Genomic DNA, 25,009 nt, shown 5'->3' on the forward strand with positions numbered 1-25,009 from the left:
TATAGCAAGTTATTAGGAAATAAAACATAATATTTATGGTTGTGGTGAGACCAATGCAATACAAAAGGAGGGAAGTTATTGTTTCTGTCTTATCAAAGAGACCTAGCATACTGTGGGACAGGAACACAGGACCTGGAGTAAGGGTATAGGGATCAGGTAGTGGTCTGTACTATGCAAGGACAGCCAAGACCAGTGGAGGCTTTTATCTTAAAAGGACATGCTTTTAAGGGTAGCAGTAATGGATGAAGATTGTTCGAGGTGTGACCACTAACGAACAATTAATAGTCATTTCCAGAACAGGCAATTCAATATCCTACCCAAAAGGACCGTTGCTTCAGATTTATTGTCAGAGGACATGCACTACATCACATACAATTCAGAGATTCTTCTTCTGTGGGTGAGGTAGATTGGTAGTGCCAAGAAAATTATGCAGTGTATACATGTAAACAAATAAGGAACTGTAAACAGATAACCAATGTAAACAAAGTGTGAGAGAGAACAAAAAAAACCATAAAATGTACAAGTAGAGTCCTTAAATGAGTCCCTGAATGAGTTTGTTGTTGAGAGATTTGATGGTGGAGGAGTAGCATTTGTTTCTGAAGCTGGTGATGCAAGTCTTGTGGTGCCGATACTTGTTTCCTGATGGCAGCAGCAAGAACAATGGGTGCTTCTTTCCAACAGTAGCGTTCCCTGTAGATCAAAGGTTCTCAACCTTTCTTCTTTCCACTCACATACCACTTTAAGTATTCCCTATGCCATCGTTGGTCTGTAATTAGTAAGGGATTGCTTAAGGTGGTATGTGGATGGAAAGAAAAAGTTTGAAAGCCACTGTTTTAATTTTACCTCTTTATGTGCATGGTTTTCTTAGCTCCAAAGGAAATGGGCCAATGACAATTTTTCTCAAGCAAAATATTTTCAGTGACAATTGGGTCTAGAGCAATGGTTCTCAACCTTCCCTTTCCATTCACGTACCACCTTAAGTAATGCCTTACTAATCACAGAGCATCGATGGCATAGGGATTACTCAAAGTAGTAAGTAGTATGTGAATGGAGAGACAAATGTTTAGAACCATTGCTGCAGATGTATTCGACAGTGGGGAGGGTTTTGCCTGTGATGTCCTGGACTGTATCCATCACCTATCAGAGGGTTTTATGCTCGAGGTATTGTGTTCCCATAACAGACCACGATGGAGCCGGTCAGCACACTTTCCACCATACTTCTGTAGAAATTTACCATTGTTTGCTACATGTCAGAATATGCCAGTTATGACATCAGCACATGCATGAATAATGCCTTGAAGTACCTGCTCAGATTTCCAGTGCAAACAAGAAATGTCACAACTGCTGTTTACTGACTGAATTATTCTGCAACACAAATGAATTCATAAGGAAAGGGGACTATTTTAAATGCCACAATAAATGTAAGTATATTTGTACTTATTTATCAAGATTGTTTTCCATGCTGATGCATCCATGTTGTATGTAGTATAATTTCTTAAGTGAAAAGCCTGGATTTGCACATGGTACATTAACTGTAATCTAACCATTGTTTTCTGAAAATCTATATTTAATTATTGATGCATGCATTCCATGTTCCTATTCAAATCGGTTTCTTCTTCTATACTTGCACAATCTGCTCTCAGGGAATTTCTTTTTAGCAATCTGAGTTGCTGTTCCATATTCTTCAGTGTCTTTTCAGTAAGTGCACTGGAATTTTTTTTTACTTTCATGCAGAATATATTTTTATTTTACTCATCCACATTAGAAAGTATCTGATGCATTTTTTGTCCATTCCATTATGTCTCTTACTTCCAGAAACCTTTTACTGTCATTTTCACTCTTTGCCATTTGTGTCATCAGCAAATTTTGAGATTGTGCAGTCAGCAGATGTTCAAATTGCATATATACAAAGCAGAAAAACGTTCAAAGTCTGTAATTGGTTGCAGAATGGCACAATGAAATGTTTGCTGGTGAGCTTGCCATTGTGATGTTCATTAACATGTAAGACTTGAGACAAAATGCAATATTAATCAGTCATTGCACACTTCTTGGACTTGTAACCATACAACACTTCAGCAAATAAAACAGGCCATTTGGCCCTTCTAGTTCATGCCAAAATATTATTCCGTTTGTCCCATTAGCCTGAATCCATTCCATAATCCTCCAGACCTCTCCCATTCATGTCTCTATCCAATTTATTATTAAAATTTAAGAGTGACCGTGCATTTACCATGTCAGCTGGCAGCTTATTCCACACTCCCACCACTCTCTGAATGAAGACGTTCCCCTAATGTTTCCCATAAACCTTTTCCCCTTTCACCGTAAAGCCACGTCACCTCGTATTTAAAACTCTCCCAATCTAAATGGAAAAATCCTATTCGCATTTACTCTGCCTGTACCTCTCATAATTTTGTAAACCTCCATGAAATCTCTCTTCATTCTTCTATGCACCAAGGAATAAAGTCCTAACCTGTTTAATCTTTCCTTATAACTCAACTCCTGAATACCCGGCAACATCTTGGTAAATCTTCTCTGTACTCTTTCAATCTTACTGATAACCTTCCTGTAGTTAGGTGACCAGAATTGCACACAATACCCCAAATTTGGCCTCACCAATGTCTCATACAACCTCACCATTACATCTCAACTCTTATACTCAAAACTTTGTTTTATGAAGGTCATGATGCCATAATGTTGAGGAACAGTGGAAGATTTTCAAAGAAATATTTTGTAATGCTCAACAAAAATATATTCCGTAGTTAACAAAGGAAATAAAGGAGTATAAAATTGAAGGCGCAGGTGTACAAAGCTGCAAAGAGCAGTGGGAAACTGGAAGATTGGGAAAACTTTAAGAGACAACAAGGGGTTACAAAGCGGGTAATAAGAAATGGGAAAATGGATTATGAAAGTAAATTGACACAAAATATAAAAACAGAAAGCAAAAAAATTTATAAATATATAAAACAGAAGAGGGTGACCAGAGTTAACATAGGACCCTTGGAGGATGAGAAAGAAAAACTTATAGCAAAAAATGAGGAAATGGCCGAGGTATTAAACAAATATTTTGTGTCAGTCTTCATGGTGGAAGACACGTCCAGCATGCCCAAGTGCGGAGTTAAGGATGCGAATGTTGGGGAGGGCCTTGATAAAATAGTTGTTACAAAGGAAGTAGTGATGGAGAAACTAATGGGACTAAAGCCAGACAAATCACCTGGTTCTGATGATGTGCATCCAAGGGTTCTGAAGGAAATGGCAGAAGTTATAGGATGCATTGGTGGTCATATATCAAAATTCCTTGGATTCTGGGCAGGTCCTGGCAGACTGGAAGACAGTAAATGTCACGCCACTTTTTAAGAAGAGATGTTGGCAGAAGAATGGAAATTATCGGCCAATTAGCTTGATGTCTGTAGTTTGAAAAATGCTTGAAGCCGTCATTAAAGATGAAATAGTGAAACTTTTGGAACGTAAGGGTTCAATCAGGCAGACACAGCATGGTTTTAGAAAGGGAAGATCTTGTTTGACAAACTTGTTAGGATTCTTTGAGGATATAATGAGTGCGGTGGATAGAGGGGAACCGGTTGATGTTGTATATTTGGATTTCCAGAAAGCGTTTGATAAGGTACCGCACAAGAGACTTCTCAGTAAGATACAGGAAAGTGGAGTCCAGGGAAGTACATTGGCCTGGATTGAAAATTGGTTGTCTGACAAGAGGCAGAGAGTTGGGATAATGGGAGTTTTTCAGGTTGGCAGAGAATGGTAAGTGGGGTGCCGCAGGGGTCAGTGTTAGGCCCACAACTGTTCATCATTTACATTGATGACTTGGAGGAGGGGACAAAATGTGGTGTAGCCAAGTTTGCGGATGACACCAAATTGAGTGGAAGAGCAAATTGTAATGAGGATGTGGAGAGTCTGCAGAGGGATATAGTTAAGCTGAATGAGTGGGCAAAAGTCTGGCAGATGGAGTACAATGTTAGTAAGTGTGAGGTTATCCACTTCGGCAAGAAAAATAAAAGACCTGAATATTATTTAAAGGGTGAAAAACTACAGCATGCTTTTGTGCAGAGGGACTTGGGAGTGCTTGTGCATGAATCACAAAAAGTTAGGTTGCAGGTGCAGCAGATTATTAATAAGGCAAATAGAATGTTGGCCTTCGTCGCTAGAGGAATTGAATTCAGGAGTAGGGAGCTAATGTTGCAACTGTATAAGATACTGGTGAAACCGCACCTGGAGTACTGTGTCCAGTTCTGGTCTCCATATTTGAGGAAGGATATACTGGCTTTGGAGACAGTCCAGAGGAGGTTTTCTAGGTTGATCCCTGGGATGAAGGGGTTGACTTATGATGAAAGATTAAATCATCTAGGATTGTATTCGCTCGAGTTCAGAAGAATGAGAGGAGATCTTATAGAAACATATAGGATTATGAAGGGTATGGATAGGATAGATGTAGGAAGGTTTTTTGGTTAGGGAAACTAAAATGAGAGGACACAGTCTCAAGATTTGGGGGAGTAGATTTAGGACAGAGATGAGGAAAAATAGTTTTTCCCAGAGAGTAGTGAATGTTTGGAATTCTCTAACCAGGGAAGTGGTTGAGGCCGCCTCATTAAACATATTTAAAATTCGGTTAGATAAATTTTTACATGATAGAGGAATTGGGGGATATGGGGAGAAGGCAGGTAGGTGGAGTTGGGTCATAAATTAGATCAGCCATGATCGTATTGAATGGCGGAGCAGGCTCGATGGGCTATTTTTGGCCTACTCCTGTTCCTACTTCCTATGTTCCTATGACCTTATAGAAGTATAGAAAATCTTGAGGTGCAGGGATAGAGTGAATGTTTGGAGTCCTTTCACTAGGATAGATGATTCTCAAAGTAGACGGCAGAGGTTTCAGGTGAGAGGGGAGATATTTAAAGGGAACAAAGGACAACTTGTTCACTCAGAGGATAATCCCATCTGGAATGAATTGCCAGAAGAAGTTCTTGAAGTGGGTATGATTTTGATGATCAAAAGACAATTGTGGTCGCACAGTTGGCGTGGCAGCTAGCGCAATACCTTTACAGCACCAGTGATCGAATCCTGCGCTGTCTGTAAGGGGTTTGTACATTCTCCCTGTGGCTGCATTGGTTTTGGGGTTCTTTGTTCTGTTAAGTTGGGCAGCTCTGACTTGTAAAGCCAAATTGGCCTGTTAAAAAATTTAATTGACTTACAGAATTCAGAGTCAAGAATGAAAGAGAAAACTTTCTTTGAAGCTCAACTATCCTGGAGATTTGAGATTCATTTGGCATTAGTTAAAGGAAATCAATGTGAAATGTTGCATCCAAGGCTTCTGTGGTCTTGTGCTAAAAAAAATTGCCTTCATTTCTATATCCACCACCTTGTTATTGGTATCCCTATATCTTCTACTTGTATATCTGTCTAATACCTTGTAACAATACCAGATTATAACACATACATATCCCAGTACATAAATCCTGGCATTATCACAAATGATAACTCTCAATGCTTGGTTGTGTTTAGAACCCTACCATCATTATTACTCAATAGAGTGTCCATTACACAAACTGCCAGCCTAACCCAGCACTTCCACCACCTCACCCATTGAGTGTGTTCCTTGTCTACCTATCCTTTCCCCAACTACCAATACTATTCAGAACATTAATTAATGCCAGTACCTGACTCACACTCTGACACCTCTACCCATTTATCACCTACCCATACCGGTTTGAATCCTAGTGCATCCCCAATACCTCAACATCTCTTTGCCCAGTGATCCCTATCATACCATAGACATGAACTCAGACTTCTGATTTCTTCTAAGTCACATCTGATAATTCTCAACAGTAAATTACAGGCCAGTGAGCCTGATGTCAGTAGTAGATAAATTGTTGGAAGGTGTTCTGTGACATCAGATATACAAGTAGTTGGGCAGTCAAGTGCTGAATAAAGATAGTCAGCATGGCTTTGTGCATGGCAGGTCGTGTTTAACAACTCAGAGTTTTTCGAGGAGGTTACTAAAAAAGTAGATGAAGGAAAGGCTGTGGATGTTATCTACATGAAATTTAGTAAGGCCTTTGACAAGGTCCCACATGGGAGGTTAGTTCAGAAGGTTCAGACAGTAGACACCCATGGAGAGATTGTAAACTGAATTTGAAGTTGGCCGTATGAAAGAATTCAGAAAGCAGTGGTGGATGATTGCTTCTCAGACTGGAGGCCTGTGACTGGTGGTGTGCTTCAAGGATCGGTGCTGGGACCATTGTCATTTGTTGTCCTCAACCACAGCCCAATCAATTTAATTTTACCGAATGCTCATTATTCAAAAGCAGACCACAATTTAGCAAACTTGAAGAAGTATTTTGACGAGTATAACTTGGCAAAAGGAATTTAAAATCCACGACTTTTATTTTCAATATTTTTATTAACATTGAAATTTCACAGCCAAAAATATAGAGTACATGTTAAAAAAAATTTAAAATACATTACACTTCAATCATATCATTTCATCCAAGGTACTCCACATTTTCATCAAACAAATTATATTGTATTGATATTTTATTATAAGAAAAAGGAAAATCTAAACCCACTACCAAGAATGAAGCTGTTTGGCCAAAAAAAAAGTAAAGGAAGACAGAATTCTTATCAGAGTGATAAATTACATCATCTACCTTCATAACAAATCAAAGATTATAAATGCAATTTAAAAAGGGTTCCCACAGAATTTGAATTCAAATCAGAAATTGAGCATCCAATCTTCTCCAAGTTTAAACATGATATGTCATGACATAGCCATTGAGCCTGATCAGGCGGGGTAACATCCCTCCATCTGACCAACACCGCCAACATAACCATAAGAGCAATAAAAGCTTCTACATGTAGCTCAGATGGCAATAACATTATGCCACTCTCTCCAACAACACCAAATAAAACAGTTGAGGGATATCATTTAAAATTAACTTTAAAAAGTGAAGTGAAAGTTTGAAATACTTTGATCCAATATTTTGCAAGACTCTGGCATGTCCAGAAAATATACATTAATGAGGCATCTCCATTGTTGCATTTATCATAATGAGGAGATACATCCACATAAAAATTAGATAGTTTGACATTGGACATGCGAGCCCTATAGACTACTTTAAATTGTGGGGGAGAGTGGCGGGCACATAAAGTAGAGCTATTAACCAATTTGAAAATTACATTCCAAGTTTCTGCAGGAATTAAAAACTTGAGGTCCTTTTCCCAGGCTTTTCAATTTTATCTGAGGGAGCCTCTCTTATTCACAACATCATATAATAAATATAAGATATTGAACCTTTATGAAAAGGTTGTAGATTACAAAATGTATTAATTAAATTCTTATCTGTTGAGATTGTAAAAAATAACCTGTAGATAATGAAAAAAAGAATATTTGGTAGACCATATTTAACTGAAAGTTGTTGAAAGTAACAGAGACTCCCGTTGACAAATAAATCTTTAAAACACTGCTCTTAATTTAATGCATGTTAGTTTACACATTTAATAGCACCAACATTACTTGCATTATTATTATACAAATTAATCTCACTTTGGATAGGTGTCAGTAATTGGTTTACTAATTTAGCACCAGGTGTAAACAACAAAATTGACATTAAATCACATTTAAATGGTGGTTTGCCAATTCACAGTTTCTGTTTTGTTTAACTCAGCAAACAAATGTATTTGGAATTATAAGCATACCATTATGGTTTGGAAAATGTTCAATGGTTTTGCTCTATCCTTGCTTCCTCCTAGCCTATGTCACAATTTGTGCAATTGTATCTCTCTGTGGCTGAAGCCCTTTGTGTTCTCTTTGCTCTGGTTTCATACCCCAAACCTTGTTAATGGCCTCCATCTTATTGGACTCTGTTCATAATTTCAAACTGTACTTCCAAAACATTATCTGTAGTTATTGCCCTTCACTTACTTCCTAAGCATTATCTATCAACTACAGCAGAGAAAATAATATAGAAGCAAGTGTGGGTCATTCACTCCCTTAAACCTGCCTCAAAATTATTGTTTTGGCTGATCTACGTAATAACTGTTATATGTAGTTTCGAGGTTCATTTTATTGTCAAGCAATAATATATAAAAATGTAATATATGTCATATACTTTAACTTTTGACTGTTGTAAACCAAACAAAGAATCGCCAAGAGCATTGTCCGGTGTCCCTAACCATAAGAGAAAGAGAAGTAAAAGAGTCCATTCAGAAGCAAAAGAGAGTCCCTTCAGTGTCTATGTATTCGCCTCTAGGACTCCTGCAGACTCCTATTCAAAAGATTGGCAGCTCAAGCTCCAGATCCAAAGTCCAGAAGTAATCAGGAATCCTTCAGGACCCCTTCTTGCCATCAGCACTCCTTTGAATTCTGGTTTTGATATCTGGTTTCCAATAAGACAGTTTCTGGCAGCCCTGCAGCCTGTGAGGGTTCTTTGATCACAGGTCGCCAGCAGCCTGCAGCCTGCGTAAGTCCTTTGACCACAAGGTGCCGGCAGCTGTGTAAGTCATTCGACAGCAAGTTAAAAACCATCCACAGTCTATGAGTGTCATTCCGCTGGTGAGCCCCTTGCTGGTCTGCTGCCTTGATCATCTTCCCTGTCAGGTCACCTCTCATGCTTCTCCTCTCAATGGGAGAGTTCTCCCCATTGCTGGTGCCCTGCACGGGTCCACTGTTCTGCCAGAGTCTGAAACCCCACCATCTTGGGCACAGACCTCCACGGTTGCAAGATTTAAAATAAAAGGCTCCCCTATCAGGACCCTGTGGAGCAGCACTGCGTCACTGCCCTTCCCCTCCCCCGGTCCACACGAGCGGAAGCACTGTTACAAAGGCTTTGGCAGTGCTTCCATTTTTTTTCCCCAGGTCCATCATTATCCCTATCAAGAATGGTTGTCAATCCCAGATAAAGTAAATTTAAATTTATTATTTCATTTCAGAGATACTTCCTCCCAGACTTTCCAAAACTGAGGTCCTCCATCAGCCAGCTCCCCACCATGACTACCAGCCCCCCCACATCTCCATCGGGCTCACAAAACTCAAAACGGTCAACCAGTTTACCTATCTCGGCTGCACCATTTCATCAGATGCAAGGATCGACAATGAGATAGACAACAGACTCGCCAAGGCAAATAGCGCCTTTGGAAGACTACACAAAAGAGTCTGGAAAAACAACCAACTGAAAAACCTCACAAAGATAAGCGTATACAGAGCCGTTGTCATACCCACACTCCTGTTCGGCTCCGAATCATGGGTCCTCTACCGGCACCACCTACGGCTCCTAGAACGCTTCCACCAGCGTTGTCTCCGCTCCATCCTCAACATCCATTGGAGCGCTTACACCCCTAACGTCGAAGTACTCGAGATGGCAGAGGTCGACAGCATCGAGTCCACGCTGCTGAAGATCCAGCTGCGCTGGATGGGTCACGTCTCCAGAATGGAGGACCATTGCCTTCCCAAGATCCTGTTATATGGCGAGCTCTCCACTGGCCACCGTGACAGAGGTGCACCAAAGAAAAGGTACAAGGACTGCCTAAAGAAATCTCTTGGTGCCTGCCACATTGACCACTGCCAGTGGGCTGATAACGCCTCAAACCGTGCATCTTGGCGCCTCACAGTTTGGCGGGCAGCAACCTCCTTTGAAGAAGACCGCAGAGCCCACCTCACTGACAAAAGGCAAAGGAGGAAAAACCCAACACCCAACCCCAACCAACAAATTTTCCCTTGCAACCGCTGCAATCGTGTCTGCCTGTCCCGCATCGGACTTGTCAGCCACAAACGAGCCTGCAGCTGACGTGGACTTTTTGCCCCCTCCATAAATCTTCGTCCGCGAAGCCAAGCCAAAGAAAAAAATAGATGAAGATACCTTATTTTATGTTCCCTTATCCATTATATCAATGTCTTTCAAAAAATATTAAACTGACAACTTAATTAATCGCTTTAGCTTCCAGCGATTACTATTTATTTTATTAAAAATAGTCAGTGGTATATACACTTTACAAGTATAAGACTACCTTAAATTTAATTTTAAATTATTCCTTATTTTCTTGTTTATCCTCATCTCTCTTGTCATTTCTAGTCTCTGCTGTTCTCATTCTTTAATCATATTAATCTAATTCTCACTCTGGAAATATTTCACTTAAGTAAAAATAAAGACCATAAGGTTCAAAAATTAAACTCATTATTTCATTAACAAAATACATCTATACATACCTTGATTTATATTATATTTGCCTTCAACAGAGGAATTTAACAAGTTTTAAATTCCTGGGTGGGGGGTGCGTGGGGGGGGGGGGGGTCCATATCTCTGCTGATCTTACTTGGACCTTGAATTCATCAATTTTTATTATAAAGGCACAATAATGTCTTTAATTTTTGAGATGCATGAGGAAGATACACCTCTGCCCAAGAATACTGTTGGATTTCTATAGAAGCACAATTGAGTGTGCTGACATACAGTATTTCAGTGTGGTACGGGAAATGTACTGTACAAGATCGTAAGGCACTCCAGCGGGTAATGAAAACTGCCCAATGCAACTGTCCAATGCAATTGCCTACCATTGAATATATCTATAAGAAATGATGTCTGGGCAGGGAGAGAAATATTATCAAAGTCACAACACACCTTAACCATGAACTATTTACTCTATTTATGTTATAGGACACTTCACTCATACACCACTAATCATAAAAAGAGCTTTTTTTTTAATGAAGCCGTGATACCAGTTCACGGCACTGAGTGATACAGTGCTTGTATTTTATAATTAGTAATTCTTAACAATTCATTTTAGAATAGTGCTTTTAAATATATGGTTATTTTTTGCTTTTTTAATTGTAATGTAATGTAATGCAACTCTATTTTGAATTCCAGTCGATTCTGATGTATTTTATTGGTTGGTCTACCAGCGCAATGATAATAAAATGTGATGTGTGGAGGGTTGGAGGGGGTGGGGGAGGGGGAATGACTTGAACTCAGCAGCTGATTTTGTACATGGTTATAATTATATTTGTAAATATTTGAATATGGAAACTATTTGAGTTTGAACAATAATAAATAAAATATTCATAAAAAGAGAGACATCAGCCAACCACACCAGGAAGACTCCAGTATATGAAATACAAAACACTATCTGAATCCCATGCCCCTAATTAACATTGTCACTTTCTGCTTTAACTGACTGAGTTAGAATGTGCAGATGAAGAAAGAGACCAAGGGAAAAATCAAGGGGAGAGAAAGAAAGATGCAAAGTTCATCTGCACCACAAAAGAGAATTAAAAGAGATTAGAAATTAAAAAACAAAATGGTGTGAAGGTAAAGATGAACTATGTAGTTGGATTATCAAGGAATGTTAAGTAAAAAGGAAAAGCTGGGATGGAATGAACAGAGTACCTCAGAAAGATAGCAACAATCATAAAATTGTCCTTAGAGGAGGCAGTGAGTCAGCGTCTGGTGTCGTGTGAGAGGAGGAGGAGCCAGGAGACAGCATCAGAGAGGTGAGTAGCATAAATAGCTGGACTTACCGGGGCTCGGTCTTAGAAAGGTCAGACTCGGGGTCGGAGGAGGCAGTGAGTCAGCGTCTGGTGTCGTGTGAGAGGAGTTAATTGGGGTTAATTGGTAAGGGCTAATAAAAGGAGTAGAAAGGGAGGGAGCGGCCAGCGAGGAGCGGCGCAGTGAGTGAGTGGCCCAGGGAAGGAGTGGGGACTTGGGACTTTGGCTCAAAGGACTTTGGTGAGCAGGGGCTAAGAAGGAGCTCCTTGTGTGGAAAGGTATCTTTGAAATCACATATTTATAGTAAGAAAGGAGGAAATGGAGTCAGTTGGGGTAGTTAAGTGCACCAATTGTGGGATGTGGGAAATCAGAGACAGCACAGCTGTTCCTGATGACTACACCTGCAAAAGGTGCATCCAGTTGCATATAATGAGTGACCGTGTTAAGGAGTTTGAGCTGCAGTTGGATGAACTGAGGATCATAAGGGAAGCAGAGGCATTGATAGAGAGGAGTTACAGGGAGACAGTCATCCCTAGAAGGCAGGAGTCAGGGAATTGGGTGACTGTGAGGAAAGGAGGGAGAGTGCCAGTGCAGAGTACCCCTGTGGAAGTTCCACTCAGCAATATGTATTCTGCATTGGATACTGCTGGGGGGAACAGCCTATCAGGGATGAGTCGTGGGGGTCAGGTCTCTGGCACAGGGGCTGCCCCTGAGGTTCAGAAGGGAAGGCGGGATAAGAACAGGATACTTGTAGTTGGGGACTCGTTAGTCAGAGGGACAGATAGAAGGTTTGTGGGATGAGATAGGGGATCCAGGTTGGTCTGTTGCCTCCCTGGTGCCAGGGTCAGGGATATCTTTGATCGAGTACATAGCTTTCTGCAAGGGGAAGGAGAACAGCCAGAAGTCGTGGTCCATGTGGGGACCAATGACTTAGCTAGAAGTGGGGATGAGGTCCTGAAACAGGATTATGTAGAATTAGGTAGGAAGTTAAAAAACAGGACCTCCAAGGTAGTAATCTCTGGATTGCTGCCGGTGCCATGCGCTAGTGAGGGTAGAAATAGGAGGATGTGGAGGATGAATGCGTGGCTAAAGAGATGGTGCAGGGGGCAAGGGATAAGATTTCTGGATCATTGGGATCTCTTCTGGGGAAGGTCGGACCTGTACAATAGGGATGGACTCCACATGAACTGGAGGGGGACCAATGAGCTGGCAAGCAGATTTTCTAGAGCTGTGGGGAAGGTTTAAACTAGTTTGGCAGGGGGATGGGGAACAGAATGTGAGAGCAGAATCAAGGGAACATGGCCACCTAGATAAGAATAAAAATGATAACAAAGGTAGGGTGGAGATATAACAAAGGTAGGGTGGAGATTAGAGTAGAAGGTAGAAAAGAGAATGTATGTGAGGGTCATTCTCCGAAATGCATATATTTTAATGCAAGAAGCATAGTGAACAAGGTAGACGAGCTTAGAGCATGGACAGATACTTAGGGTCACGATATTGTGGCAATTAGTGAGACCTGGCTACAAGAGGGGCAGGACTGGCAACTTAACGTTCCAGGATACATTTGTTTTAGATGTGATAGATCTGGGGGTAAAAAAAGGGGGAGGAGTTGCTTTGCTTGTTAAGGAGGACATTACTGCCGTGAGGTGGCAAGATAGTCAGGAGGGATCGTCCAGTGAGGCTGTTTGGGTGGAATTGAGGGATGGAGGAGACATGAGGGTGCTAATAGGGGTGTATTACAGACCACCAAATGGGTCAAGAAAACTAGAGGAACAAATGTGTAGAGGAATAATGTGTGAGAATCATAAGGTAGTGATCATGGGAGATTTTAACTTCCCTCACGTTGATTGGGATACCCATACAGTTAGAAGGCTGGATGGGCGAGAGTTCGTTAAATGTGTTCAAGATTGTTTTCTGAATCAATTAGTAGAAGAACCGACTCGGGACAGTGTAATACTGGATCTCCTGTTAGGGAACGAGCTAGGTCAGGTATCAGACATTAATGTTGGAGATCCAATTGGGTCTAGTGATCATAATTCTGTTAGTTTTAAGGTAGTTTTAGGGAGGAGCAAGGAGGGGCCTAAAGTTGAGGTTCTGGATTGGAGAAGAGCAAATTTCGAAGGAATAAGAAGGGATTTGGGGAGTATTGAGTGGGACAGGATATTTTCAGGTGAGTGTGTAAATGAGAAATTGAGGATATTCAAAAAAGAAATTTTGTGGTTACAGTGTAGTTATGTCCCAGTGAGGATCAAAGGAAAGGCTTGAAGTCTTAGGGAGGCTTGGTTTTCGAGGAATATTGGAAATTTGGTTAGGATAAAAAGGGAGGTGTACAAGAGGTATAAAGAACAGAGAGCTGACAATTTGAAGGAGGACTACAAGGAGTGTAGAAGGAATCTTAAGAAAGAAATTAGAAAGGCCAAAAAAAGGCACGAAGAGGCTTTGGCTGACAGAGTAAAAATAAATCCAAAGGGTTTCTATAAGTACATTAAAAGTAAAAGATTAGTGAGGGATAAAATTAGACCACTTGTAGATAGTGAGGGTAGGCTGAGTGAGAAGTCAGAGGAAATGGGGGAAATTTTGAATGATTTCTTTGCCTCGGTATTCATTAGGGAAAAAAAATTGAACCAGTTGAGATAAAGAAAAATAGTGGGGAGGTAATGAAGCATATAAGGATAACTGAGGAGGTAGTGATGGCTGTGTTGAAAAAGATAAAGGTGGATAAATCTCCGGGACCGGACAAAATATTCCCAAGGACAATCAGGGAGGCTAGTGGACAGATAGTGGGGCCATTAACAGAGATATTTAGGATGTCACTGGCCACGGGGGTAGTGCCAAAGATTGGAGGGTGGTGCATGTGGTTCCGCTGTTTAAGAAAGGGTCTAAATGTAAACCTGGGAATTATAGACCTGTGAGTCTGATGTTTGTGGTGGGCAAGTTGATGGAAAGTGTTCTGAGGGATGGTATTGACAAATATTTGGAGGTACAGGATTTCTCGGGAGTAATCAGCATGGTTTTGTCAGAGGTAGATCATGCTTGACAAACCTGATTGAGTCTTTCGAGGGGGTTACAAAAAAGGTTGATGAAGGGAAAGCTGTGGATGTTGTCTATTTGGACTTTAGTAAAGCTTTTGACAAAGTTCCCCACAGGAGGTTAGGAAAAAAGGTGGTGGCATTAGGTATAAATGAGAAGGTAGTGAAATGGATTGAGCAATGGTTGGATGGGAGGTGTCAGAGAGTAGTGGTAGAAAATTGTTTGTCCAATTGGAGGCCAGTGGCTAGTGGAGTTCCTCAGGGATCGGTCCTGGGTCCACTATTGTTTGTTATATATATTAACGATCTGAAAGTAGGGGTGGAGAATTGGATAAGCAAGTTTGCGGATGATACAAAGATTGGTGGTGCTGTGGAAAGTGAGGAAGATTACCGTAGATTAAAAGGTGATTTAGGAAGGCTGCAGGTGTGGGTTGAGAAATGGCTGATGGAATTTAATACAGATAAGTGTGAGGTGTTACATTTTGGAAAGGCAAATCTAAATAGGTCATATGTATTAAATTGTGGGCTATTGAGATGTGCAGAGCAACCAAGGGATTTAGGAGTTGTGGTAAATAGTACGCTCAAGGCTGATACTCAGGTAGATGGTGTGGTGAAGAAGGCATTTGGAATGTTGGCCTTCATAAATCGGAGTATTGAATTCAAGAGTAGGGAAGTTACGATGAAATTGTACAAGGCATTAGTGAGGCCAAATTTGGAGTACTGTGTACAGTTTTGGTCACCAAATTATAGGAAAGATATAAACAAAATAGAAAAGGTGCAGAGAAGGTTCACGAGAATGTTGACAGGATTTCAAGGTTTGAGTTACAGGGAAAGGTTGTGCAGGCTAGGGCTTTTTTCTCTGGAGTGTAGAAGATTGAGAGGGGACTTGATAGAGGTGCTTAAGATTTTAAAAGGGACAGACAGAGTAAACGTGGATAGGCTTTTTCAATTAAGAGAGGGGGAGATTCAAACTAGAGGGCATGGTTTAAGATTGAAGGGGGAAAATTATAAGGGGAACATGAGGGGTAATTTCTTTATGCAAAGGGTGGTGGGGATGTGGAATGAGCTTCCGACAGACGTGGTCGAGGCGGGATCATTGGTTACATTTAAGGAAAGACTGGATAGTTACATGGATAGTAAAGGACTGGAGGGGTATGGACCGGGTGCTGGTCAGTGGGATTAGGAGGGTGGGGATTTGTTACAGCATGGACTAGTAGGGCCGAACTGGCCTGTTCTGTGATGTAAATGGTTATATGGTTATATAAGTTTATGTGAAAATTTGCATAAAGTTGATTTCAATTGATCTTACTTCAGAATATTTTTTTTTAATAAACACAATGTTTTTCAATCATCAAAAATTGTCCCTTGGATTGAAATTCACCTACATATCCTTTTTCTTCTAATCAAAGTTTTCATGATCTGTCTTTGGAAAGGCAAAGATTAAACTCATACATCTATTTTTTTCTGTCCAAATTATCTATTTTTCATTAGTTCACTAAATGTGTCACATTGGCAGGAAAGCATACAAGAATGCTTCAGAGAAAATGGGACAAATAACACACATGTCTGACAATTGGATAATATTGCCCTTCAAAAAGTAACTGGCCTGGAAATGTTTTATAATTTGTAATTCAAGAAGTGTTGTGAGCAATAAAAATGTAAATCTGCATCACACATGTTCCACTCCATCAGTTTCTGATGTACAAAAGTGCAAGCAGTACATAAATGATTTTCCAGTGCTATGTTCAAATGTTGTGATAGATCATGGTCAGAACTAAGTAGGTTGCTGTTCGCGACATCTGAACATTATAATCCAATGATAAACATTTTAAAGCCAGAGGAAAATGGGGGAAAAAAATCAGGCTGTAATATGTATTTTAATGGGTACATTTTTTTCATATTATTTTTGTCCAGAAGAACACCTTGGTCTTTTTCACATTGCCAATTAAAAAGAGAAGAAACAAACTCAGGAAAAATCAACAGATGAAGCTGAAGAAATTGAAGTCCAGTGAAACCTGAAAAACAAAACAATGTGAGTGCAGAGGATTCAATCTTTTATTGTTTCTTTCATTAAGGAAACAAAAAGCTCCATGGCCAGTAAAATGAGGAAAGAACATGAAGGACAAGGAAGATTCATATGCAAATTCAAAAATGATGTAATGAAAATATTTTTCATTGTTTTTTTCTAAATCCCCAAGTGGCAAGAGCCTGACATTAACTTTAAACTTTAATCATTTCTTAATCTTCTGTGTTTAGGTGATGTGACACCATGATGATTGTTAGTTTACTCAGAAGAAAATGTTACTAGCTGAAGAAGCCTTGACACAATTCTACAATTCACACAATAAAAAACTGGATTAGTTATGTTACTTTCTACCACATTCATGCTCATTTGCGCATATCTTCAACATCATTGTATTAGTAAACCTGATGCTAGCATATCAATCATTTCCTCAAGATATGGGCCTCAGATATCTGTGGATGAGAGAAATATCATCCAAAGAATGTCAAACAATTTTTTTTAGTTCAAAGTAGGCATGGGAAGGGGATAGAGCATGGGAAGCGGGTAGTGGCACAATGTTGTTACAGTTAGAGCCAGTGCTTCACAGTTCCAGTGACCAGGGTCCAATCCTGATCTCTGGTGCTGCATGTTCTCCCTGTGACATGCTCCAGTTTCCTCCCCTAGTTTGAAAACATGCTGGGTTAGTATGTTAATTCACTCCTAAAATTGCCCCTCGTCTTAATTAGGTGGGAGATTGGATTTGATGGTCTTAACACTGAAATTAGTCTCAGAACAGGAAAAAAAGTGAAAGATTTGGATTGATGGAATAACTCAGAGATAGAATGGGTTCAGTGGGCAGCAAGGCTTCCTATCTCATTGGAGGGAATTTGAGGTTTAGGATTTGAGTTCAGTGGATAGCTCCATGGAGTGACCACCATTTACCTAAAAGAAATACATTTAAATTGATTTTGCATGTTTTACCCAGTGAGAACCAAAGGTGTGGAGCCAGTTCCAGTATTTGAACTGTGACACTGTACATTGAGAGTTCTCCTCCCTGCCTTAGCTAGCTGTTAATCAATTACTCTCAATGTTTCTAACTGTTTTCATAAGAGGTAATCAGGAACTGCTAAAACAAATACATTGTTTGTCCAATTGGAGGCCAGTGGCTAGTGGAGTTCCTCAGGGATCGGTCCTGGGTCCACTATTGTTTGTTATATATATTAACGATCTGAAAGTAGGGGTGGAGAATTGGATAAGCAAGTTTGCGGATGATACAAAGATTGATGGTGCTGTGGACAGTGAGGAAGATTACCGTAGATTAAAAGGTGATTTAGGAAAGCTGCAAGTGTGGGCTGAGGAATGGCTGATGGAATTTAATACAGATAAGTGTGAGGTGTTACATTTTGGAAAGGCAAATCTAAATAGGTCATATGTATTAAATTGTGGGCTATTGAGATGTGCAGAGCAACAAAGGGGTGATGGTAAATAGTACCCTCAAGGCTGATACTCAGGTAGATGGTGTGGTGAAGAAGGCATTTGGAATGCTGGTCTTCATAAATCAGAGTATTGAATTCAAGAGTAGGGAGGTTATGATGAAATTGTACAAGGCATTGGTGAGGCCAAATTTGGAGTACTGTGTACAGTTTTGGTCACCAAATTATAGGAAAGTTATAAACAAAATAGAGAGAGTGCAGAGAAGGTTCACGAGAATGTTGACAGGATTTCAATGTTTGAGTTACATGGAAAGGTTGTGCAGGCTAGGGCTTATTTTTCTGGAGCGTAGAAGATTGAGGGGGGACTTGATAGAGGTGTTTAAGACTTTAAAAGGGACAGACAGAGGAAATGTGGATAGGCTTTTTCAATTAAGAGTAGGGGAGAGTCAAACTAGAGGGTATGGTTTAAGATTGAAGGGGGAAAATTATAAGGGGAACATGAGGGGAAATTTCTTTACGCAAAGGGTGGTAGGGATGTGGAATGAGCTTCCGGCAGACGTGGTCGAGGCGGGATCATTGGTTACATTTAAGGATAGACTGGATAGTTACATGGAGAGGAGAGGACTGGAGGGGTATGGACCGGGTGCTGGTCAGTGGGACTAGGAGGGTGGGGATTTGTTACAGCATGGACTAGTAGGGCCGAACTGGCCTTTTCTGTGCTGTAAGTGGTTATATGATGATATGGTTATAGCAGGCTTTAACAATGTGACAGAATATATAGAAATGACAAATGCCCCTGCAACATTCCAAAGCATGATTAATTCGATAATCCAAGGGGTAACACATAGAGATGCTTATATTGATGGCTTGGTCACAAAAAGTGACACATGGGAAGAACATCTAAGGAAATTGGACAAATTGCAAGATTATCCAAAGCAAATCTAACTGTTAATTAAGGCAAATGCCACTGTAACATACTTGGGTCATGTAGTTGGTGATGGCAATGTTGCACCTATTCAAAATAAAGTGAATGTAATTTCTGAGTTTCCTACTCCCAATGGCAAGAAAGCAGTGAGAAGGTTTTTAGGAATGGAAGGATATTATAGGAAAGTTTGCAGAAATTTTGCTGAGGTTGCTCTTCCTTTAACCAACCTTTTGAAGAAAGAGGAGAAATTTGTGACGACAAAAATTTGTCAAACTGCTTTCGAAAACTTAAAGGAGATGCCCTTTTTGTAAAATCTCCTGATTTTGACAAATAATTTTCTTTATCAGTGGATGCCAGTGAGGGAGCAGCATGTGCAGTTTTATTGCAAACACATGATAAAATTGACCATCCAGTTGCCTACTTTTCAAAATAAATTCATTGTTCATCAAAAGAACTATTCCACTATTGAAAAAGTACTGTTGTCTATATTTGCTCTGCAGAATTTTGGTGTATATCTCGGTATCTCTCATGAACCAATTGTAATATTTACTGACCACAGTCCTCTGGTGTTTTTAAATACAATGAAGAATAAAAAACAGAAGTTTGTTAAACTGGAGTTTAATATTACAAGAATATAATCTGCAAATTAATCATATCAAAGTTACAAATAACGTGTCAGCAGATTGTTTGTCAAGCTGTTAAAACTGATCATGTATAAAAATGCTCTCAGCATTGGGTAACTTTATTATAACATGTGTGTATATATATATATATATATATATATATATATATATTGCATATTATTATCTCTTTAGTGATTTTTAAAGGCACTTTAGCTATAACTGTTGTCTACAACAGACTCGGCAAGGCAAATAGCGCCATTGGAAGACTACACAAAAGAGTCTGGAAAAACAACCACCTGAAAAACCTCACAAAGATTAGCGTATACAGAGCCATTGTCATATCCACACTCCTGTTCGGCTCCGAATCATGGGTCCTCTACTGGCATCACCTACAGCACCTAGAACGCTTCCACCAGCGTTGTCTCCGCTCCATCCTCAACATTCATTGGAGCAACTTCATCACCAACATCGAAGTATTCGAGATGGCAGAGGCCGATAGCATCGAATCCATGCTGCTGAAGATCCAACTGTGCCAGGTAGGTCACGTCTCCAGAATGGAGAATGGAGGACCACCTTCCCAAGATCGTGTTATATGGCGAGCTCTCCACTGGCCACCGAGACAGAGGTGCACCAAAGAAGAGGTACAAGGACTGCCTAAATAAATCTCTTGGTGCCTGCCACATTGACCACCGCCAGTGTGCTGATATCGCCTCAAACTGTGCATCTTGGCGCCTCACAGTTCGGCGGGCAGCAACCTCCTTTGAAGAAGACCGCAGAGCTCACCTCACTGACAAAAGACAAAGGAGGAAAAACCCAACACCCAACCCCAACCAACCAATTTGCCCTTGCAGCTGCTGAAACCGTGTCTGCCTGTCCCGCATCGGACTTGTCAGCCACAAATGAGCCTGCAGCTGACGTGGACGTTACCCCTCCATAAATCTTCGTCCGCGAAGCCAAGCCAAAGAAAGATTAGCTATAACTGAATTTTAACTCAAGAATTAAAATTCCTTTAAAGTGGGAAGGTGTGACAGAGTATTCGGAAATGTTTCTGGGAGATAAATTGGGAAAGGTTTGTTAGACTAGGTCACATGCATACACTTTCAAACAGATCTTATTTGAAATACTAGAGACAGAGTGGCTTCTCACACCTTTTTGCAAGAACCTTGAAGACTGCTCCAAAGTATCTCAGTTGTGGATGTCCTTGGAACAACACATCTCTCTCTGAAGTCCATCAAAAACCTTCCTGAGTGGTAACCATTTACCTTTCGAGCACCAAAGCCTGGTGAACTTTATACATGTTAAATTTTGTGCACAGTATAAGAATTGCCTGCAACCAGTGAACTTGGAGGAATAAGAAGTGAGATTTGAATGTGAACCAACAAACTTTTCTGAACTTACACACACATTACACACACGTGCGATTAGAATTAGAAGGGGGTTAAGTTAGGTAAAGTAAGTTAATAGAGATAAGTTAAAGTTTAATTCTGTTTTCATGTTTAAAGATAATTAAATGCAACTTTTGTTTAAGTAACTATTTGTTTTGGTGAATATCTATTGCTGCTAAGTTTTTGGGGTCCTCTGGGCTCGTAACACCAATAACTGCACAGGTACCACCTAAAGCGGCGAGTAGGTAGTCCAAGGCCATCTGGTTCTGCAAGGTAACCATGCGAACAGACATCAGCTCTGCTGACACTCAGATCAGAGCATCTTCCTTATGCTGCAGCCATCTCATTGGGCAGCATCTCCAGCACATTGGTTATGCAGATTACTTTGCACAGCAGGCGGCCAGTGCCATACTGGAGGAAGGCAATCATCCAGAACCTTTCCCTTTCAGTGATTGCCCTTCTGGCCTTATGTCCATGGTAGGCTGGGTGTTTCCTGAGATCATTAAGGCACAATATACCCTGGAAAGCAATAACCGTACCTTCTAATGTGGAGGAAGGGGTAGGCACAGTATCTGGATATCTAGTGAGTGCCATTGAGCATCCATAGAGCCCCCAGATTTTCTGTGCTCTTGGCTGTGGACACTGGTCTACCTGGGTATCATTCTTGCTCACACTCACTGTGACCTACCAACAGGTTTGACCAGTGCTCATCAAAACATCTGCACCAACATTTTCCAGCCCTGTTTATTGGTTGAGGAGTCACTCTGATTGTAGGGAGGAAAAAAAAACAGTTCGTGAAACACCCATCTCACCAGGGCTCACTGGATGTAATGCTGCATAAGGGGGAGGTAGGTGAGAGACCCTGACATCAGAACACCAAAGTTCATGTAATTAAACAGTTTATGCAAGAAGTCTATTTCTGTGGTGGTGAATGGGATGGACATCAGTGGAAATTCCTCAGCAGCAAGTGCAGACCCAGCAATTTGATCGGTTGGTGCAGCTGATGTATTCATAGGCCACCCTATGAACGCAACTGATTTTACTGTAGTGTTTTAATTACATATGCAGGGGAGTCAAAACAGGGGTAAAAGACACAGACATACACTCACCGGATTAAACAATTCACTCGCAACCACTCACGTATACAAGGCTTTACAATCAAGTTATCACATATGATACCTGACATCCCTTAATATCCCTAGCTGGCACAACTCTTATCTGACTAAACTAAGGACACTAAGTACACATTACTAGAACTCCCAACCCTTTGTCTGGGCACATCTTTCCAATTAACCTCCAGCATTACTCACTGTTTCCAAACTGGAGTGGAGCTTGGGTTCATTCCAGAAGAGAAAAGAGCAAGATGGCTCATGTGTGGTGGGCTTTATCATATCATCAGCTGGAGGGTCTGAACCGGTATCAATAAGCCAACTAAAGGGGCTAATGACCAGGTGTGTGCAGACCTGTGGGCAGGTAAGGTGACATCCGATCAAGTTCCAGATGGAGAGGCTACATGCCCTTCTACAATCCACATTCCCACCAGATTCCAGGTGGAGGGGTTACATGACCCTCCACAATCCACAGTATAAGCCCACTGGACATAGGCCATCTTCCTCTTTCCCTTCTAGAATGAACTCAAGCTAATTAGGATCAATTACCAGGCTTGATGGTAGTTTTAAAGGGAAACACACATATACCATAAAGTTACAGAATGAGCCAAGATTGAATTTAATCAAATAAAAAAATAAACAAAACTTGCAGATGCCATACTCTTGAGAAACATAAAGGGACTCAGCAGGTCAGGCAGCACAGAAATGGTCAGTCCACATTTCTGGTCAGAATTTATTGTCCTGAAAGGGTCATGACCTATAATGTGGACTGACCATTCTTATCTATTGATGCTGCCTGAGCCATAGAGTTCTTCCAGCTCTCATTGGTTACTCCAATGTAAGTAATGCTGATTGTTCAAAGATATTCAGGACAGTACATTTTGAGCTCCTGGAAACGTTCTAACTATCCACCTGGGAGGATGATAATGCCACACATTTTAGTCAGGTATATTTTCAAAGTAAAAATATGGGTTTTTCCCCCCACAAAGTCTACATAGTTGTCACATGTATCGATATCTTTCTGTATAAATACATCCTTAATTAGATAATTAGATTGGAAAGTCAAATAGGATTTTCTAGGTGAATTTCCCACCACCTGTAAATTTGTGGGGCCGTAGGCTGGTAAGACCTGTTTGAGTGCTGTATTTAAAAAAAAAGGCAGTTACTAACTACCTCCATTCACAAAACTTAGGTTGTGTTGTGGTACTAGTGCAACAAATGCCCCCAGTAAATATGTGACTGGGTGGGAGTAGCAATTTGTAATCACTATTAGAACATTAAAAGGCCTGCTGACTGCAGTTTGCTTTCAGTGGTTTAATTAATATTCATTTAGGAATATACATTAGTGGTACCTCAAACAAGGCAAAGGATCTGTAAAAATTGTACCAAGTTTTAAGTTACAATTTTCAACAGGGAAGCCCTCACGGAAAACCTTATTGTGTAAAAGAGACATTTTTACAAATATTTAATGTCATTGGATATTTATACAATATCCTATAGACCTATTAAAGAGAAGAGTTATGCACAGTGTCCTGGCAAACTGAGTTTACACACAAATTGGAGGAACAACACCCGATATTCTTAACTGCACTCTTAACTAGATGACATTAATATTGACTTCTCTAGTTTCTGTTTAACCCCTTTCCTGTTTCCCCTTCTCTCTCTCTCTCTCTCTCTCTCTCTCTCTCTCTCTTCCTGTCTGTTTGTCTCCTTGCCTCCAACACCTGAATGGAAGGAGAAGAGTGACACCCCCCCCCCATCACTTCTCAGTTCTTTTTCTTCTGTCCTCCCATCAATATTCACCTATGAGGTCTTATGTGTTAGCCTGTGCTCCTTCCACTGACTCTTCCTCCCTCCTCTCTTCTTCCCCTTGTCCCAAATTTTATTCAGGTGTCTGCCTGCCTTTTGCTCATACTTTGGTGAAAGGCTCTGGCCCAAAATGTTTGTTACCTTTTATTTCCTATGCTGCATGACCTACTGAGTTTTTTAATGTTACCAAGGCTGGTAACATTGTCTAATGGTTCAGCTCATTAGCTACCAAGTCATTTTGTGTCTTGGATATTATTACCCTGCACTGATTGTACTCTTTACTCTTTTTATGCATAGACTTGCTTCTAATAATGTTCTCTAGAAAGCACCTCGTTCATCTGCCAAAGGAGGGAAGAAAGAGGAAATTAGCAGATTATGTTATTTAGAAACTGCAGTCCTGAACTGTTTTCTTCAGGATCTCTACATCAAAGAGTGCATCAAAACTATAACTGCAAGTCCTAATCTTTGAACATGGAACGTTCACTTCTATAATTGTCACATTTATGAATAGATCTGTCATGAAAATCCATGCACAGTGTTTTGATTTACTCTATTCTGATCCAGAACAGAAGCAAACAATAAGTTTTAATTTCAAAATGGAGGGTGCCCTGTTCTCAGGTTCTAGTTGAATACAACATTAATCTGGTTTATAATTCTTCAATGTATAAGAGGCTGTCTGAAGCTAAGCTGCACTGGGGACATGCCTGAATTTTGATCAAGTTTGTGAGGATTTGTTATTCTATGTAAAATTTCCAAAAAAAACGACACGTGCATTGGAATCAGCAATTCTTTTGCCGAGGCTTCACTATTTCCATTAGAATGTGCTTGTCAAAAAAAAAGCAGATCAGTGACTTCAAATATCTATTTGGAGAACTGAGATAATCCTGCTTGGACATTCTAGGTCCGCATTAATTTCCCAACTGTATTTAGAAATCTGATGCATGCAGATAAATTTCAATCACATAGGATATAATATTGCACTACACAAACAAAATTCCCACATAATCCAAATGAAGCATTAAATACATTTTGATACCTAGTTTATTGTTCTGATATTTACTTACATATTTAAATCCAGGAAAGTAGGCAGGTTAGAAAATAACACCCCCTTTTGTAAATCCCACATTATCACCTATTGTAACTTGGCAAATAGTCACACATTTAATAGCCCTCATTAAAAATGCAATTGTATAATCATTCCATTC

At 40.3% G+C, this 25,009-nt stretch overlaps 1 long non-coding RNA gene across 1 annotated transcript in view; it reads left to right on the plus strand.

Annotated features, from left to right (window-relative positions):
* The window catches only part of LOC138756208 (uncharacterized), a 31,872-nt gene extending 15,015 nt beyond the window's left edge, over positions 1 to 16,857 (plus strand). The window contains exons 2-3 of the long non-coding RNA XR_011352861.1: positions 16,433 to 16,674; positions 16,775 to 16,857. This is a non-coding gene — a long non-coding RNA (uncharacterized lncRNA). The remainder of the gene's footprint in view (positions 1 to 16,432; positions 16,675 to 16,774) is intronic.
* Positions 16,858 to 25,009: the final 8,152 nt, after the last annotated feature.

This window comes from Narcine bancroftii, chromosome 3 (genome assembly GCF_036971445.1).
Source record: "Narcine bancroftii isolate sNarBan1 chromosome 3, sNarBan1.hap1, whole genome shotgun sequence".
Taxonomy (NCBI): Eukaryota; Metazoa; Chordata; class Chondrichthyes; order Torpediniformes; family Narcinidae; genus Narcine; species Narcine bancroftii.